This window comes from Mytilus galloprovincialis, chromosome 8 (assembly GCF_965363235.1).
Source record: "Mytilus galloprovincialis chromosome 8, xbMytGall1.hap1.1, whole genome shotgun sequence".
Lineage (NCBI taxonomy): Eukaryota > Metazoa > Mollusca > Bivalvia > Mytilida > Mytilidae > Mytilus > Mytilus galloprovincialis.
In genome coordinates this window covers 16,936,644-16,952,327 of record NC_134845.1, presented here as the reverse complement: position 1 = coordinate 16,952,327, position 15,684 = coordinate 16,936,644, and the positions used below count along the sequence as shown (strand labels likewise).

Below are 15,684 nucleotides of genomic sequence, written 5' to 3'. Positions count from 1 at the left end.
AACCTGTTTATTTAAAAGTTAAAAATTGATTAGACAAGATGTACACAATGTAAACGTTATCGATAATTTACGTCTCTTTTTTTATTTGCTAAGTTACGCGCACTCATTGAAAATCATAACTTATGATATCGGATATGTTCCTTATGTCGTAACTACAACACCTTTCCTTTTTCACGAATGTGACCTACCAAATTAGACTATTTATCGGATTTGTAATATCATAAGCAGCACGACGGGTGCAACATGCGGAGCAGGATCTGTATACTTTTCCGGAGCACTTAAGATCATCCCAAGTTTTTGGTGGGGTTCGTGTTGCTTAGTCTTTAGTTTTCTATGTTGTGTCTTCTGTACTATTGTTTGTCTGTTTGTCTATTTATCTTTAGCCATGGCGTTGCCAGTTTATTTTCCATCTATGAGTTTGACTGTCCCTCTGGTATATTTCGTCCCTCTTTTATGAAACTTATCACAAAATGTAAATTATAATTTGAATTCACACGGTACTAAATCATGAATTCTGAAACCTTTAATTAATTCACTGTATAAACGTTAGTGTATAAATTGTCAAGCTGAATATAATGTCTATGAAGAAATAGCATAGAAAATATGGTACACACTGAGTAATCCGAATAGACAGAAAAAATAACACAGAAATTATATTATCTGACAAATACAGTCAGGTCTGAATTTTGTTTTTATGTTGATTATCGATAATGTGCTTAATTTTGAGACCAACAGTCAACACAAAATAAAAACAAACAAACAAACAACAAAAACAAAAAAAAACTACTTAAACAAGTGTTATTGAAACATGTGTATGTAAAAGTTTATTATTGATTAGAAAGGATGTACACAATGTAAAAGTTATCGATAAATCCACGTCATTTTTTATTTGTTGTTGTGTTGTTTTGTTTCATTGTTTTTGTACGATATATATATATATATTCAAGGAGATACGACAAAAATGAAAAAAAGAAAACGACGCATATCAAATGGTAATATGTTTCACTCTAAATGCAATAGCATTTATTTTATTTGTGATTAGAGTTATGATTTATTCATCTGATGTTTGTTTTAATTTTAAAATGTGCTTACATAATTAGTGTTATAAGAATAAATAGAAATTCACCTATAATACATGGCACATGTACAAAATGTACAGTGGGAAAGTTAATAATCTTTCCAACAATTCGAGTTAAACATCTGTTTTATTTACAGATACAAGGCGTTTACAAATAAAATTCTCATGTTTCAGAATTTATCACATAAATTACTGGTCTGTTAAATTCTTCTCACATCTGTAAAAATATATAGTTTTTTATGGTAATTTTACGATTTAATGGTTTCTCAGAATACAATTTCTTTGTTAAACAAAAGAAAGATGTTTTTTTCTGTAAGTATAAAATGCCGTATTCTGCACAGTTAAAATTCGTTTAAAATGCCAGAGCTAGAAATTTGTCACACCAAGTGCGTTTTGAATTTATAAGACTCATAAATACAGCTCGGGTTAAACAGTTTGGAGACAAATTTAATACAGATATAAAAAAAAAATGATATGTATAACTGATATCTAAGTTTTTTTTAAATAAAATTCTTCGTACTATTATTGTTGTTCTTTCCGATTAATAATTTATGTATCTGATATTTTTATGATATACCCTCAACGGTGGTCAATGTTTACATAGGGTTATGAATTACAATAAGTTAAAATCTGACAATGCATTTATTTGATTATGCATGAGACTAGATATAAAAACAGTAAATAAATAAAATCAATTCATTTGTTTTACATAATGATTCGTTTAAATTCATTTGAAGGTGTCTCTATTTGTTTCTATTATAGATCCAGATATATATATAATACCAGTAAATAGATAAAGGGAAAATGTTTGATGTACATTAATATATCTCTTTCACCCATAGCTTGTTACTACTTGTTTCTTTTTCGTTAAGAGCAATAGTAATTGTATGATGATGTTCACATTGTGCACTCTATAATACATTAGCTTAGGAAAACTGAGTTTCTTTTATAGTACGTTTGCCGTTTTCCTGAAATTCATGCACTGAACCGTTTTCCACAGCGTTATCAGCATTTGTTAGTGTCGTAACTCGACTGCTTCTGGAAACTGAGAGAGAGTGTTTTTCTATTGAAAATCTGAAATTAAAACGTTTTATAAATCAAAACTCATGTAAATATTGTTATCCATACACATGGTTGTTTTATAATTGGGGAAAACGGTTATCATATGTAGATTAGTTGACTCTCATTGACAGTACATCTGCTATCTGTCGAGTATGAGTAAAAATATAAAAGATACACAGATGATTCCAAAGAGATATTCCCAAATAATGATTCGAGGAAAAGCTGACATTATCATTACTAAAAATTACTAAAAATAATCAAAAGAAAAACAAGACTTCAAATTAAAATAAAGAAAACTGAAGACGGAGCAAAAAAAACTTAACACATAAAAAACAGATGATTTCAGGTGTTGCGAAATGGTATGTATCCACATACACGTGCGACAAACACACACGTTCTTCTCATTTCGTAATTTTTCTTTTCTGTTTAGTTTATTCAATAACTAAATAGCATTTATTGAACGTTAACTTCAGTTATTTAATATGGTATCATTGGTGAGTGTTTACTACAACTGATTCGTTACGGTAGTCTTTTATGGATCAAATACACCGTGATCAATAATTGACATGAAATTAATTATGCATTACTGACTATGTGGTATTGGTTTTGCTCATTGTTGAAGGCAGTTTGGTGACGTATAGTTGTAAACTTCCATATAATTTGGTCTCTGCTGGCGAAGTGTCTTATTTGTAATAAACCACATCTTCATATTTTTATATTGAAATGGTGTTTTTTTCTAAAAATTGAATGTTTTTTATTGGTTGAATTATTCGTTACACTTATATTTTTTATACTTCCGACATATCACTTTAGCTATCAATACTTAAAAGGTTGTTTTTATTTTTAATGCTTCTCAAAATCTTATTTGATTTGTCCTACATGTATAAATGATTAAATTCGAGTACCACTATTGAGTCGTATGGACATGAAACGCGCATAAGGCGTACCAAATTGGTATCTTTGAAGAGTTTTTTGTGTTTCGGTTTTCTACTTAATTTCATTTTTACGATTTCATTCCGACACATTATGAACATTTAAGAAATTTTCGTAAGGCATATTACAATAAAAAAATGTATATATATAGGAAGATGTGGTGTGAGTGCCAATGAGACAACTCTCCATACAAATAACAATTTAAAAAGTAAACCATTATAGGTTAAAGTGCGGCCTTCAACACGGAGCCTTTGCTCACACCGAACAACAAGCTATAAAGGGCCCCAAAATTACTAGTGTAAAACCATTCAAACGGGAAAACCAACGGTCTAATCTATATAAACAAAACGAGAAACGAGAAACACGTATATATTACATAAACAAACGACAACTACTGTACATCAGATTCCTGACTTAGGACAGGTGCAAACATTTGCAGCGGGATTAAACGTTTTAATGGATCCAAACCTTCTCCCTTTTTCTGAAACAATAGCATAACATCACAACAAAGAAAAACATACGATAAAATATCAATTGGCAGACTTAACTCAATCAAAAAACCTATGATTAAACAATGAACGAATAAATTTGATCTGCGATATCTGAATACAAATGCACAGTTAATTAAATATTAGAGACAAACATTCATGACCAAAAAGCTAACAAACAAATTCAAACACAGGACATGACTGAGAAATATTTAACCAATCAATGTTCACTTTAGAAAAAAACTGTTTTTTTTATAATCTTGAAGTTTATACAAATGTTGTAAGAATAAGTGAAAAATTGAAGATATTACAAATAATCAAAGCTGGTGTACAGACAAGATCCATATAAATAAAAAATAACAAAAAAGCATTATAAACAGTATCAACAGGTCGAATTAACAAGAAAATACGATTTGAGAGTACTCGCAGTTACTGACACTCATTTATTTTTAGTTGCTATCCATCAACTGCAATAGGATTAAAATAAATATCTCTTTGTACATTTATTACAATCGACAATTTGACCTGATATAAATTAAAGGGTGAATTAAAATTTACCTTGGTAATAGTTGAGAAAGACATATAATTTAATTTTTATCATATTATGACACAAGAATCAGATAAATATATATCAATGTCATCTATCCGGGTCAATAACTTTTTTAACCTGGTATTACATGATGTACACGTATAGACGATTTAAATCGACCCATTTCATTATAACAATTACAACTTGCATATTAACCTTACGTCATAATTCTATGGGAATGTGTTTTTTTACAGTGTTTGACTACAGAATTTTTTTAAAGGTTTTTAAAGAGGATTTATTTTTTATCTAATGTAGATATGTTTACTCGTTTTTAGTCTCTTATTGAAACTAAACAAATTTCGGCTTTATAAATGTCCTCTTCGCGGGAATCACATACAAGACAGACTTGTTTAAGAAACGTTTAATTTTTTGTTTCCTCGGTTTATTAGTACTATTTTGTTCTATGTGTCTAACATACCTTGATCTTCGTTTACAGGGAAGGTATTCTCTAAAGGCATCTTTAAATTTGCAATAGATATAAAAATTAGCAGAGTAATTTGTAGACTGGAACAAATAAAGAATTGCTTCAGACAGATCAATTTTGTCAGATGTTTCTTTTGTCCAACCTGGTTTTAGAAATGAGTCGACACAAAAATGTATTGATATAGGTAATGTTGTGAGGAGAAAGTATACACTGGTCTAAAATATCATCCGAGTTAAGTTTTTACTTCCAATCAAATGACGTTCACGATTTTGTGGATCTGGGATGTATCGCACTGTACGTCGGAATGATCGTCTAATTGTTCTGCCAACAAAAAAGTTCATAAGCGTCATTAAAACAAAGGGAATGAAGCATAGCCATGCGAAGTCGATAAAAACAAAATATGTTTCCTAATAATTTGACGTTTCTGTTGACGTATTGTTACAACTTCGACTGTTCTCTGTGTTATTTTTTTAAGTTCATTCGTTACAAGAAGGGGACAGTCAAGTCCCAATGTTATGACAATGATAAACACATATTAAGTAATCTTCAACATTTTAGAAACATTTACACAATAGGAACGAAATGGATGATTGTTTTCAGATATCTTTCAAACGTAGCACAAACTAAAGTCCATGACGAGAAATGCATCGAAAAATATATTAGAAAAACAAAAAAATTGCAACCGAAATCTGAAAACAGTCTAATGTCTAGATCTAACGCAAATCTAAGCCATTGTCGTCCAAGTCCAATACATAGTACAAAAGAATCGGATATCGCTAATATCAAGATTAACTTAGCTTGTAAGTCAATTTCTTCCATCTATTCATTCGATATAAAATTAATATAATTCCAAAATTTCCAATTATTCCAAGAATGAACACTATCCATATCCAGTTCGTAATATTTTCAATGCTAGAAATTGTATCGTCTGACTTTGGAAAAGTAGCAACTGTAGAGAAATCCAGGGTACTGTTATAACACACTGCAGATCTGTTGTAAGTGATGAAGTCTCAAAAAATGTACCTGTAAACAAATTAACAGATGGCATGATGTTGTGTTAACATTAAGAACACAAATAAGTAAATCCCAATGTTAAACAATGTCAACATGCACATGTCGTTTCACCTATACTATAATGTATCTTATATTCTGGGTACATACTACACTTCCTCATTTTCACCTAGTGTGAGATCATCTATCTGCTGTTTTAATTACTCCACAATTGAATCTTTTTGTCAATAAAAATGTCAATTAGTGCGCTCAAAGTGTTTTTAAATGGTGTTTAACATACATTTTATTCAGTCGTTTAAATATCCTTTTACACACATATGTTGGTATTTAAATCACGATTTAGAACTCATTTCGAAACGCAAATGAAATAGTAAAGCCTGTCTATAACTATCATTGATATTTTATGAAAAACTATTCAACCTCTAATATACTAACTGTTTCGTTTGTACATTAAACTGAAAAAAATAATTAGAAACTGTATATCGTCGATATTTATTTCTGCCTTGTACATTTGAATAATTTATACTTTTGCAAACAGTAAATTTTATAAAATGACTATACAAAAGATAAACTGAAGTATTAACTAATTAGAGGAAACAACCGAAACACATTACATAACCCGACAAAATACAACACAAAAATTAGACACATCCGAATAAGTCCAAACATCAACGCCAAGTGACGTCATATTTAAAATTGTAAAAAATTACAAAAAAATGACGTCACAATTGAATTTGTAAAACAGATCATCAAAAAAATGAAAAATGACGTCACATTTGAATGAATAAGATAGAATTAGGATTGATTTAAGATTATATTTGAACTAAATACTGAGATTACATTTAATAACAATGCACATTTAAATACTTATTAATAGCAAACTAAGGTAGCAATTAACTATATTATATAGCTATGTCTGATTTGTTTTGAACCCGACCGTGCGAGGGCTGTATAGCCAGTCAAGGTCGTTAAACACCACCACATATATTGTTTTGAATCTAACTTTCAACGTAAAACATCATACAGTTTACGTTGCCCAAAATCAAATCTAATAAATAAAGGCGGTGATTAATTTTCTTTACCATAACACATGAATATAATAGAAATTACGTCAACACATTTGACAAAATTCGATGAGAATTACAAATATGACATTAAACATTTAAACTAAATACATGAATTTTGGATACATAAGTACCGTAATACGTCTTATAGTAATGCGAATTCACACTCAGCAAAACAGTCACAATCGGGAATAAGTCACGTTTGGTAATTATAAGATAGACGACGTAATGACAAACCACAATCTACCATGTGGTAAAAATGTCCTTAGCTAGTTTGGTCAAAGACACATCGTATGGATCCACCAATTCGTGATGGAGTCCATAAAATTTACGGAGCGTCAATTTTAATCTGTCCTCCTCATAACTTTGTTGGAGCAGTTTCTGTGTAAAGAGCACACTCCTGTATATGAAGTCCGTATAGTGTAAACAAGCACTGCTGAGAAATGGGAAATTGATAATTGGGAATTTGAAATCGTCCCGTTTATCATAGATTTTCGTGTAAAGTCTTCCATCTGCGTCAATATTGAGGAAAAGATCAAGGTGTGAAGCAGTCCTTTTAGTATCAGTAGTATCTTTAATTTCAAGTTCACTGGGATATATGAGATGTAAGTATTGGCTGACGAAGTAATTAAATCAACCGCACTTTATGTGTTCACCATGTAAATCTGTAGGTAGTGGTTTTGAAAATTTTACCTTACGAGAATGACAAATACCAAGCATGAGTTGTCTATTCAATGAGAATAGCATTAGCAAAAAATATATATAAGGAAAAGCATAGCAAAGTTTAAAACTAAAATTTCTTAATTTGATCAATGGTTATCATGGTAATCAAATCAAGCCTATCAAAGAACCATGAAAACACGATGCATCTTGCAATATGAAAATGAACTAAAATTTGTAGTTTGGACCTAAACTACTGTGGATTCATTAATATTCGTTGGATACCAATTTTCGTGGATTTCATGGGAACAGGGGAACCACGAATTTAAATGTTCAACGAAATACAAATTTTCCTAAGGAATGCATGCAAACTTTTCCAAAACAACGAATTTAAATATCCTCGAATATGTGAGTTTTTCGCAATCCACGAAAATTGGTACCCACGAAAATAAATGAATCCACAGTAAAAAAAAATGATAAAACTAAAATATACCTCATACCAAACTATCTTTTATTTTAGCTGTTAAGGTGTATATGTGGGGAAATATTAAGTCGGGGATTGAGGTACCACAAATTACTTAAACAATTAAAAACAAATTCTTCAGAGATCAATTGAAGGTCTTTCCACCTCGATAATAAGAATGCAATTTTAAAAATAGTGTTGGAAAATGTCACTCTTGGTTTATAGTATTTGTTACTTTAAATTGATATAAAAAAAATTACAAGTATAGGTACTTTTTCAGAAAAAGTCTGAAATGGGTTATTTCCGGTTAAAACACGGTCATTTCCGGTTGACCTGTATATGATGAAATGTCTTCAACCAAATGCAGAAGAATTAAAAGAGGGACGAAAGATACCAGAGGGACAGTCAAACTCATAAATCGAAAATAAACTGACAATGCCATGGCTAAAAAAAAAGGGACAAACAGACAAACAATAGTACACATGACACAACACGAACCACACCAAAAACTAGGTGTGATCTCAGGTGCTCCGGAAGGGTAAGCAGATCCTGCTCAACATGTGGCACCCGTCGTGTTGCTTATGAGATAACAAATCCGGTAAATAGTCTAATTCGGAAGGTCACATTCATTAAGGGGAAGGAGATAGGTACGACGATAGGAAAATTTCTAATATCATTTATGAAACGGTTATTTCATAACGGTCAACCAACTCGTGATGGCGTCCGTAAAATTTACGAAGTGATTAATTGTTTTATAATGAACCAGTAAGACTTATAAGCAAAAGTAAAAATTTAGAACGTCACATTGACCTCTCTCCTTGACCTCAACTTTAAGGTCTTAGTTCAGTGATCTCAAATCAAAAGAACCAATGTCAATCACTTTTATGGGTGTGGAGTAATACTAATTTCAGATACATAAGGAGAGAAAACTCCTATAAGGGTTGACCAAAACACTTCGACTGAAATGGGTTGAAGTTGCGGCCTATTGTAAACAGTTTTTTGGCAAACACATCATATCATTAACCAGTACGGTTTCTTTTGAATAAAGATAACAAGCAAAATTCATTATTTAGAACATGACCTTGACCTTTGACCTTGACCTCAATTTCCTCAAAATTGACCAAGGACTCCATATCAAAAGACTTTAGGCCTCTAAGACTTATAATGTATGATTATCTAACATATCGACTATTTAAAATTTTCAAAGGGAAATAAATCCAATAAGATTTCATCCGATCACTCCATTTAAAATAAACAAAACCATTCTTAAAGGTGAAATGCAAAGGTAGATTTTGTTTATGAGAAAAAGGTGTTATTCGCAAGAATAAATGTTGAAATTTATTGTTATACTATAATTCCATACCTAGATGGTACTAAAAATAACAGGTAAATATCGGTGACGAAAAATGTGGGAAATACCAACCTTGTTTATCTCCTCTTATTTTCTTCTCGCTGTGACGTCATTTGAGTCTTTTGTTACAATGGTATCGAATACATGTGTTAGAACGTACATTTGTAAACAACTTTAGCCGCCTATGGTGTTTTGTGTTGCATACAACTGTAATAAGTCAGGTCAAGGATTCTGTTTGTTTACATTTCCGAAAGACCAACAAAGACGAAAGATTTGGACACAAAAGGTGAAGAGGCAAAACTTCGTTCAACGGAGCATTCCAGATTATGACGCCAAACACTTTGGTTTTGATTCATTTGTTATTGATGCATGAATTGACTCATTCATGAAATTCACACAAAAACAGAACAAGGCTGAAAGCAAATATTATAACTTCATTTAAGTCGGCGGGAACAGACGTATGTTTTTGTTTTTGTTTTTTGTCCATGGATTTATGAGTTTTGAACAGCGGTATACTACTGTTGCCTTTATGTATGTCCTTCCTGGGAGCCAGCCTTAATAAAAGGAATAGACATGCATGCATCTAGAGCATAGGAAAAGACACGGAGATTAGAGGTATCTACATTACAAAGTATATATTTGTGAGGCATAAATGGTTCTTAAATTAAGGCCGGGGGTAGGAACCATTTGTTGTTATAATTTGGTTAGGATTAACTTCATTTTTCTTATGGAGCTCGATCTACATAGGCTGGAAACCCTAAATATAGTAAAAGAAGACCTGAGTATTACCGTTTGGACTATATTAGAACTTCGAGGCCTGCATGAAATGGACCCAGGGTTGTCACTTGCAGTTACATGTACGACAAACAAAATACATGAAATACAGACATTTGAATTTTTTTCAAGACTGATAACAAAATAGTGGTGGGTCTGAAAGTCAATCACTTTTCTATATGTACCAGTAAAACATAAAATCTTTAAAAAAAAAGTTGCCGTTAAGTTGCTGTCTCATTTATGTATATATATTGTATTGACCTATAATGGTTTACTTTTACAAATTGTTATTTGGATGGAGAGTTGTCTCATTGGCACTAACACCACATCTTCCTATATCTATTAAAAAAATGATATACAATGCACTTTAACAACAGTGTACATGTACATGCCAGTTTAAACTTTAAAGGAGATAAATCTTAATAGAAAAAAAAGTAACAAAGCTGTATACAACTACCAATTCAATGTACAGATTTTTAGAATGAGCCTAATAATGACCCCCCCCCCCCCAAAAAAAAAAAAAGAAAAAAAAGAAAAAGATAAGATAATTTGATTCAAAGAAATGAAAGACCTTTTTTATTTTGTTGTTAGTGGCTTTGAATTATATTCAGTACTCTCAGATCCGTAATTAATCTGTTTGTTGTCGGGATATATGACTACCCGGTCACATCCACTGAACCCACTCTGTGTCAGGAGCCTGTTATTCAGTGGTTGCCTGTTGTTTGTTGATATATTACATATTTAGTTTTTGTTTATTTTTTTGTACATAAATTAGGCAGTAAGTTTTCTTGTTTGAATTGTTTTACATTTGTCATTTCAGGGCACTTTATAGTATATGCTATGGGCTTTGCTCATGGTTGAAGACTGTACAATGACCTATACTTGTTAATTTCTATGTCATTTTGGCTTCTTTTGGAGAGTTGACTCATTGGCAATCTTACCACATCTTCTTTTTTATATTCATTCCTGCTTTGAATATAGCTGGACTTGTTTTTTTGTCCACATGTCTATGACAGTAGTAGATAGGCAATATGTTTTCTAGTCAGTCACATCAATTTAAAACTGATTAATAAACACATATAGAATTAAGAAGATGAGATATGATTTCCAATGAGACATCTCTCCACCAGAGACTAAATGGTGTAGAAGTACATGTGTAAATTATGGTGTTAACGTTTAGAAAACATTAGCCATGCTGAAAGATTCAAGCCTTGTTGTTTCTATGTTAATCAAATTGATTTTAGAATTGAATTAAATTAATTATTATTCAGATATTTTTTTAAGGTACAATGTCATGTGCACCTCTGCTATCAAATCAGGCAAACAGACAAGAAAAGAAGACCACCTATAAATAAATTTTACAATGAATAAATGTGATAAAGTATCAATACAGTTAGTATAATTTGATTTTTTTTGTAGTAATTTGGGCTATTTAAAGCCTGTATATTGTTCATCTGGGAATTGTTTCCCTTATTTTGCAAACAACATATGATGGCAACACAACTCTTATGTTTTTCCTAGAACATGGTAAATCTTCTGTATATGCCAAATATCTGTAATTTCTGAAAAACAAAAAAAAAATATTCAGTGAGTACTTATTTTGAAAATGAAATTTAATAAACAAAGTGTCTTAGTTATTTTTGTTTGGTTGCTGTTCAATATATTTATACCCCACATCTTCTTTATCATACATACTTAGTAGTTTTCTTAAAAAATCATATGAATGTTTATTTATTCTTTTGAAACTTAATTAAGGATTTTAAAATCAAGTGCAAAATCTTACTTAAATCTGTAATTTATCATTACAACTCGAGTAGGAAAGAAGTGGAATGGGTGCCAATGAGACAATTATACACCATTAACCAAATGACACAGACATTATATACAAAATTTCTTTTAACTGGTGCATTCTGATATAGCTGCTGGTATAAAAATTTATGAAAACTGAATATGAATTGCATCAGTCTCTGTGCCAGTCACAAATAAAGGTGCACGTCCGATTCATTGTTTTAGTTAAATTTAGTATATTAAAAACCTAATCAGAGAAAATTAATTGACTTCTTGTTTTTAAATTTTAACAATACAACAGTTGCCCTTAGGAGATCAAGAAATGTGAACTTTCCATAAAAAAATATTTCATACAGGGTAATTGACAGGTTTGTGTTGGCAAAATTAAAGAATATAATCATTAAAGCAGAAATGGTACATGTAAGTGTATAATGTGGGGTTACTTGCTACTTGCATTAGCAATGCGACAGTACACTTAATCATGAATTATATGATTTGGATCAAACGGACCATTTCCTTATCATGTGTATTCATAATTCAACATGTTAAAGAAAGTATGGTAAGGGTTGGATAAAATCACTCAAAATTAGGGATATATTTATTTATATCAACTCTGCAAGTGCTAAGAACAATTAACTTGGGCTTTATGGAAAATTCATGTAGATTGCAACATGTGTATTAGTACTATAACAAAGTGCAATTAATTACAAACAAAGCCATGACTTTACTTCACAACTTTTCTAACTACTTTGATTCAGAATCCCTCTGTTCAAGAAAATTAATAAGCTTATGCAAAAGTATCTTACTGTAGCAGGATTTGCTAAGTTGATCAATCATCATGTGTTGAATTTTAAAAAAAAGAGAGAAATATTCTTAACTTAATTCATAAATACATTTTTGTACTGCATTATACATGTATATATTTTTTAGAATTCATGACCAATTAGTTGAAAATTGAGAATGAAAAAGTTTTTTGTTAATCCTTATAGCCGCTGTATACATTAGAAACATATCTCTGTGTAAAGTAAACCACAACTTGAAATATATTTAAACTTCAAACACACACCTGTCCTCCCCAGGGATTGATATATACATGTACATCACACCAGAGAAATACACAAATTGAGAATGACCTTTTTTATAAATCCCTATAGACAATGTATACATAACATAACATTTCTTTGTGTAAAATAAACCTCAACTTGAAATTTATTTAAATTTCAAACACACACATGCCCTGAATGCCCTCCCTTGGGTTTGACATACATGTATACATGTACAGGACACCAGAGACATACACAAATGTACATGTATGAAGATAGTTCACCACATTTGTTCAATTTATTATTTTGTATTTATTATGACCAATTTGTTAAAATATAGAATTAAAAAAGTTTTTAAAAACCTTTGCTTTTCATTTTAAGTGTAAACGAATAATTTGATGAAAACGGTTTGTTGAAATCTTTTACGGTTTTAGATATATAAAGATAACAAGGAAAACGGGACAAGATATAAATGCATATCACTTATATCAAATGCATAAGGGGAATAACTCTCATATGGAGTGTTCATTTGGCTTCGGTCAAAATAGGACAAATCATGCAAAGGATATAGCGAGCAATTTTATAAAATAAATCTGTCGCTTTCCTTTACGGTTACGGAGGAGATGCGGGCAAAAGGAAAACAGTGTAGCTCCTACAAAGAAAATTATTTGGTTGCTCGGGGTAAATTTCAAAGGCGGAACAAATATTTATCGCAAGAACACAAATAGGCTAAAGAAAAAAAATAATAATCAGGAGAAAACTAATAGGTCCAAATAATGATAATCAGAAGAAAAACAATAGGTCTTTCCGCAGAAAAGTGGAAAGACCTAAATATTATAACTGTTATATACTGTACCCTTTCATGGATCTACAATTTGTCGATACCTGTATATTTGCATTGTACAATGTCATGTTTGCTCTGACTGTGTATTCCGTTATTACACTTAATCCATTGGATGACGGATTTGTACTGATTGATAATTTAGAATCCAATGCATGGTAGTATTTATAAGTTGTTATTGGCTTTGAACTTTGTTTTTCTTGTTTCGTATAAGATCTGAAATAATTTTATACCTTATGAACACACTATCCACAAAATGTTATTAAATTAAATTAAATTTTTAGTTGGCAAGGGATTCTTTAAACAAAACGGGTCCAAAATAAACAATAGTTAGTGAAAATAAATTATTGACGCTTTTAGACGTCCATGCAGTCCTAAACATAGAAATGGTATAATTTGTCGGTCTATGTATATTCCATTTTACTATTCTTATTAGATGATATTTGTTTGTTTGCCCGATCATTGACTGCATATGCATGTAAACAGTTATGAGCAATAAAAATAAATTACATGTACTTCTAATATATCGTGTTTATTTTCGTATTAAAAGATCATATCGAAAGATAAAATAATTCAAACGAATTTTATTTGAATACTAGTTCTCTAATAACGAGTACAATGAGATATCAAGTAAACGTCTATATTGTAATCTGTCTCTTTCATGCTCTATATCATATTGTACTTAATTTGAACGACATCAACATAAATACATGACATTATAACTATTATCTTCTGGCTTATTATTCTTATGTAAGTGTTGTCAGATAACGATCAACTTAGTCAAATGAGTCACTCTTCCGTATCAACATGTAAGATACTAGTTTATTTCCTCACTATAAAGGAGAAAAATAGTACAATGCAACGACATTGAGAAATTTACAAAAGACAAAAGCTCAAATTGGTCGTTACCATGTTATTTATTTTGAAATTGAGTGCAACATGTATCTTGCACATATTTCGGACGATGTTTCACAGGTGGTTAAACGTGTACAATGTCTTCTCTTCTCGTTTATTGACAAATATTATAATAGTATTTTAAACGAATTGCATTTTAGGTGTTTGCACTACGTAATTGTTTGTTTTCAGGGTTTTCCCTACATTTCAATGTCAATACTCAGTCAAGAAATAATGGTTCCTGCATATTACAAGTATTGCATAATGTTGGCTTTTTCCTTTTCCATTTTATGCTTTGAATTTAAATGTTTACGATTCTTTGACTTTTGAAAACTGTCCTTCATCGATATAGTTTGTATCAATATAAAGAAAAGAATATCTTAAAGTCATGTTATCATCATGTGATAAATAGGAGATAAAGTAAAATACTCAGAAATATTTGACAGTCAAATGGAACGCACAAAATACCAACATCGTAAGACAAACAATCATGCACAACAAGCTAAACACCAGAATATTCGGCCTCATTTTTTTCAAGACATTATGTTAGTTAAATCATAAGGAAGCCACTGCGACTCCGGTAGCCGTTTTTTTAATTTATTATTGTAAGTTTAAAATTTTAAGATTGTACAATGCATGTGTATCTAAAATGTTGACTGAATTATTTATCACGTCAAATAGTTACAGATTGAGTATAATGGAACATGTTAAACAGTAGGAATACACATTAAACTTCTGTGACGTAAGCTCCCTTTGTAATATACATGTATTTTAATAATTTTAAACTTTTTATTATCTTTATGAAAGAAAATAATGATCAGTAATATAAAATTACGTGATGTGTTTATTTTTAGAGCATATTCTTATAAATATATCAACAGGAAAGTCCTGTTTGCTATTTATCCATTAAACGGTGAATTACTAACCAAATACCTTCGGCCTCACCAACAATGCATTGCACTAGCCCTCTCTGGGTCTGCATAGGACCAGTAGCAAAACTGATTACTTGTAGTACCATCAAAGATAACCATGCGTGATCATTAATGGTTATTTAAAACAATCCCAATTCTCCAAGAAATAATTGGGTACAATCTCAACAAGTTAGACACACATTCAAGACCGTGTATATAAATAATCTGCGTATGCCATGCAGTTGTAATCACTCTCCATTCTTTTTCGATAATTTCTATTGTACAAAATCGTTTTAATCAAATCTAAAAT

General features: G+C 30.8%; 1 pseudogene; it reads right to left on the bottom strand.

Moving 5' to 3' along the window:
• Nucleotides 1–1,707: 1,707 nt before the first annotated feature.
• On the bottom strand, nt 1,708–15,494 carry LOC143042971 (uncharacterized; annotated as a pseudogene).
• Nucleotides 15,495–15,684: the final 190 nt, after the last annotated feature.